The following is a 5,384-nucleotide window of genomic DNA, read 5'->3' as shown; positions in this document are numbered from 1 at the left end:
CTATCTCTTTCTCTTCTTCATCCGGCATCCTTGGACCTTCATCGCTTTTCCCACCTCTTAAAGTAATGGCACAAGCATTGTGTTTCGGGTTCTTCTCCGTTTGAGATGGTAGCTTGCCTTGTGATTCCATCTTACTCACGGATTGAGCAAGTTGTGACACTTTTTGCTCCAACCTTTTTATGCTTTCCTTGGTTTCTTGTTGGAAGCTTTGAGTACTTGTGGCAAGGCTTTTGAAAATATCTTCTAGTTACATGCTTGAAGAACCTGCTTGTGGAGGTGGTTGTTGTAGATGCCTTAGCTGGTAATTTTGAGGTTGGAGGGGTTGTCTTTGTTGATTTTGAGGAAATGGTGGTCTTTTTTGGTATTGATGTGATTGATTAGACTGATAATTTCCTTGTTGATTTCCTCCCCAACCCTGATTATTGTTCCATCTTTGATCACCTCTTGGTTGCTCATAACCTCTCTGATTTGACCCGGAATAGCCTCCCATGACTTTTGCTTCTTCATAATCTTCCTCTTGAAGTTGTGGGTACATATCGGTTGGATGCCCCACTTAAGTGCAAATACTGCATGGGCGGGGTGTGGGTTGCACACCTTTGTCTTTGGCCAACATTATTACTACTTTTGTGAGCTTGGACAATTGAGCTTCAATCTGAGGAGTTTGAACTTCCTTTACACCTCGGGGTGCATCTGTGTACCATTCTTCATCATGGCTTGAATGTTTAGAATCTTTAGCCATGTTCTTGATTAGATTGTGGATTTCAGTTGGAATCTTATCGGGTAAATATCCGCCACTAGAATCATTGAGAAGTCTTCTTTCCATTAGGGTCATGCCTTCAATGAAGTACTGTAGGAGTTGATACTCGGTAATTCTGTACTTTGGACAATGGGCACAAAGTTTCTTAAATCTTTCCCAATATGTGTGGAAAGCTTCTCTTTTGTGTTGCTTGGTTCTGATAATTTCCCTCCATAGGGATGAAGCTTTTATTTTAGGAAAGTACTTATCCAAGAACAAACTTGCAAGGTCTACCCAAGTAGTCACCGTCCCCGGTGGGAGGTTATAGAGCCAGTCTTTGGCTGCGTCTTGCACTGCGAAGGGGAATGCCCTAAGCTTGATCTGATCCTCTATAAGGTCCTGAAACGGATCTTACCAGTGATCAAATAGCAAATACAATCGGTTAGCAATAAAGAACGAGTAGAATCGAGAAAAAACAAGCTTGCACACGCTTTTCTATTAGAATAACGTCTGGTACAACTTGTGGTGAAAGCAGCCGTGAACTCTGAGGCATCAACAACTAACAAAAGACCTAGCACACCTCTATATATAGTGGACTTGGGCCGGCCTTGGGTTTACGGCCGTAAACATGCTTACGGCCGTAAACTCACTGTCGGTCCGTAAACTACACATAGACTACTACAAGCTATCAAATGACCAAAAGAACCTATTACATAGAAAGCCTAGACCAAACCACTAATTAGACCCTTCAATCTCCCCTTTGGTTTGGTGCTAGCTTTAAGTCAATCTTTGTCCACGATCATTACATCATCCAACCCCATCGCTCCATTCCACGTCCGCTTGTTGATGATCTCAGCAACCATCGTGGTATATTATTTTGCAGCAGACTCAAAAATCTCCTTAGCAACCTGAATATAAAAATGGCTCAACTGATGAATGTCCCATTTTCTAAACTGGAACAAATCCCTTCTGTCATATAAACAGATACACCCCTCCTTTAGTTTGATCACAGCAGATGTTGTGGTTTCATCAAACACCCAGTAAAGCATAGAGCTTAGAGATCCATCCGGGTAATCTTGAAGCACTGGAATTTGTTTGACCTGACTTGTAGCAGGACACATCACCACCTAAAGCGGATTGCCAGTATTGGGATCAATAACGTCAGGATGATCCATTATCACAGATTCAACAGTCTTCATAGCTGGAAATCCCTTCTTTATTTGGTCTTCTAGAAAGTTCTTGAAGCTTGTGGCTTGTTGATTATCAGTCGGGTTTAAGAACGGAGATTGAGATAACTTTGAAAGATCCACTCTGGTACAACAGTTAAAATCATGACAATCCTTGTATAGCTCCGTATTGCCTCTCTTTCTGCAAACAATCCACATTTTCAGGGGATCATGAAAACCCTAAGATATTATACATGACCGATCACCATACGTGTCTCTAAACCTTACGGCTTCGAGATCCGTAACAGTGACAGTGGATCGATTCCCTGGCGCATTCTTATCGGAACTCCTCTTGAACAAGATTTGTCCCTTCTTAGCAGCTTTTTCTTGTCTATCTCGAATGATCTCTGAAATATGTGGAGCATGAGCAGGCTCTTCTGTAAAACGATTCACCACTCGAGAAGTTTGAGCGGTTGGCACGGATATAGGATAAGCTTGGGAATGAAGATCAATTTTATTCTCATCTGCGGACGTCTTATATCTATCACCAAAATCTTCTTCAAGCTTCTTCTTAAGGTTAAAGTAGTTGGAGGTCAAGAGATTGAAATGATCCTGAAGCTCAGAAATTTTCTTGGAGTTGATTGCTTGATCTTCTTGAAGATCAGAAACTTGAATCTTCAAATTCATATTCCCAGTCAAGAGATCTTCAACACGGATTCTTAGCTTGATGTTTTTCTGATCTAACACACTCACTCTTTTCTGGAGTTCATTGATCACAGAGACATCTTCTCCTTGCTGACCTTCACTAAAAGTTATTCCTTTGCCCTTAGAGGAAGGATCAGCAACTTGTTCTTGAGCAATATGCTAGGCCAAGCGCACAAAGGTTGCGTCAAGATCAGTTCTTGGAGGAGAGAATCCTGGCGGAACTGAGGAGCCACCTGCTTCAAGGAATGTGCTAGGGCCTTCACGTAATGGTTCTGTGGTTACTATAGCGGGAGTGGTAGTTGGTGTGAATGGAAAACCCTGAGACAACCCAGAATCCAGATGCCCGAATCTAAGATCTCATCGTCTTCGTTTGGACGGAGGTGGCACTGTCTGGTCTGTTGAAAAATCACCCTGAAGTGGCTCTGATGTAGGTGAAACAATGTCAAGGGGAGGAATCCCTGATACAGTCACCATTGGAATTGAAGAGACAGCCACTTGTTCTATAGTAATGGGGGTTGATTCGAGAGCGTCTTCGGAATCCCTACTCTCCATTGTCGTGTGAGAAACATCACTGAGATTATCGAGCAGCGAGTTAAGGTTGATGTTTGACAGAAAATCATCATTTGTCCCAAAATTGGTAGGAATCTCATCTCTGTTGAACCTGTGAGATCGAGGTCTTCAGATTGATTAGGCTCAGCAATGTTCTTAGAAGACCCTTCATTATAATCTCCTTCTACTTGGACATTTTGTAGGTCATGCTCCTCTGCAACTGACACAGCAGGAGCAGCAGTATCTTCTCCTTCTTGATGCGAACTTGACCAAAGGATACAACCCCTGAAAGACCGCCTTCCCCTTGTAGTTTTGTTTAATGAGCCCAATGGTGTAAGGGCCCAAAGACTTCATATCGAGAGTGTATCCATCCTTCACCAAGTTGGGAAATTGCCTATTGATGAAGAGCTGAACGAACCAAGGGTGCATTAGAAAAGTGCCCCAAGTTGTAGCATTAATGTTGACCACAAACTCATCTAGGATAAACCTAGAAAAGTTAAAGTCGATCCCTGCAGCAAGAGAAACAATAGCACCAATGTTTCTCAAGGATATCTCGTCAGCACCAGATCTTCTACCGAAGATGCAGCTCACGAATACGTGGGCTAAGAATCTCCAATATGGTGGCATAAGTTTCTTCATAGTTGGTGGAGAATCACCCTCGTACCCCATCTTCCTTAGTATTCTTTGAGCATCATCAATACCAATTTTTGTAAGAAAAGTCGGGAGGTTGTTGATCAGCAGAGTCTCTCTCACAAAGGTCTCATCAATGACAATTTTGCATCCCTGAACGATTGCATTCACAGTGACAGCTCCATTATCTTCCCTTGTCATTTTAGCAATCTGCCAGAACTCACGAATGATTTTCTGATAGACAGCAGTGTTCATTGTAATGGCAGAGGCCAGACAGCATTCTCGTACTCTGTGAATCATTGACTTGAATTCCCCATGGTTCAATGTAGGATCAGCGAGAACCATAGCCAGGTTGTGCATATCTGCAAATTTTAGAGCTGCCATTTTATCTGCACTAAAACATACCAAGTAAGACAAGAGAGAAAAATGAGCAATTAAAATTCTAAATTATTTAACTTTGGCCCCAAAATGAGTTAATAATTTTTATAAATGAAAATTAGGTCAAAGTCAGAGTTTGCGGTCAACGAGGGTTTACGGCCGTAAACACTTGACCGTATGCTAATGACCGCAAAGGGAGTTTATGGCCGCAAACTCCTCACGGCCATAAGTTTCGATCGTAAACTCCAACGATCTATTTTTCATCGATTTCAGGCTCAAAAATCATCAAATCACTGAACGAAATGCATATTTATGGTCGGAAATCAGATACCTTTAAAGCTATCGAAGTAATTTCGCGAAAAACAAAGAAATTTTTTTTGAGGAGAGAGAGTGTGAGAGGGTTTGCAGCCGGAATCAGAAGAATGAGGAGGATTCTGGCTGTAAACCCCTTTTATACCTAGCTTTCCTTTACCTGATGTCCACACAGTATAAAGTAGGATCCAACACAGTCCAATATTTTTAAAAATTTTTAAAAACAAATCTTTTTGAGGATTAATATTAAAACTAAAATTAAAATTAAAATAAAGTAAAATAAAATAAAATTAATTCTGCAAAATTTAAAATTAAAAATAATTGTTAGATTTTAACAGTTAACAAAATAAAACAAAATTAAAAATCAAAATAAAGATCAAAATAAATTAAAATAAAAATAACTCCAAATAAAATATACAACTTAAAAGTTTAATTATTGAGAATGAATTTGTGACGCTGGAATCAAAGTTGTTGGACAGCCTTATTCCACTTGTCGATACCCTTATTTTCACGTATTCGTCTGATCGATCGCCAGTATTGTGGTCCACTTAAACACGAGACATTTGTGACATAATTTTGGACAATTTACCAATAACATGACATTTTAGCCCTTATTCTTAAGTAAATTTCTTAGGGACCATTTAGCTGACGACAACCAAAGATATTGTTGTCCACCTAAATTGAGCAGCGAGATCTACAGACAATTTGTATGTGTTCAAATTTTAATTGTACTAGAACGTGTTTCCCGCTTCCTGATAGAATACTCCTTACATCGGGTGAGCAGACAATTATTAAGAGAAGATAGATTTAGAATGCATATGTTGTACATCCAGGTCGGATCTCTTCCAATCACGCAAAGGATGAAACATATGACTAACTGAGGTTTTTAGAGGGATTGAGAAGAGAAT

The sequence above is a fragment of the Lactuca sativa genome, chromosome 4 (assembly GCF_002870075.4).
Source record: "Lactuca sativa cultivar Salinas chromosome 4, Lsat_Salinas_v11, whole genome shotgun sequence".
Classification (NCBI taxonomy): domain Eukaryota; kingdom Viridiplantae; phylum Streptophyta; class Magnoliopsida; order Asterales; family Asteraceae; genus Lactuca; species Lactuca sativa.
Note: the sequence above shows the minus strand (reverse complement) of the source record.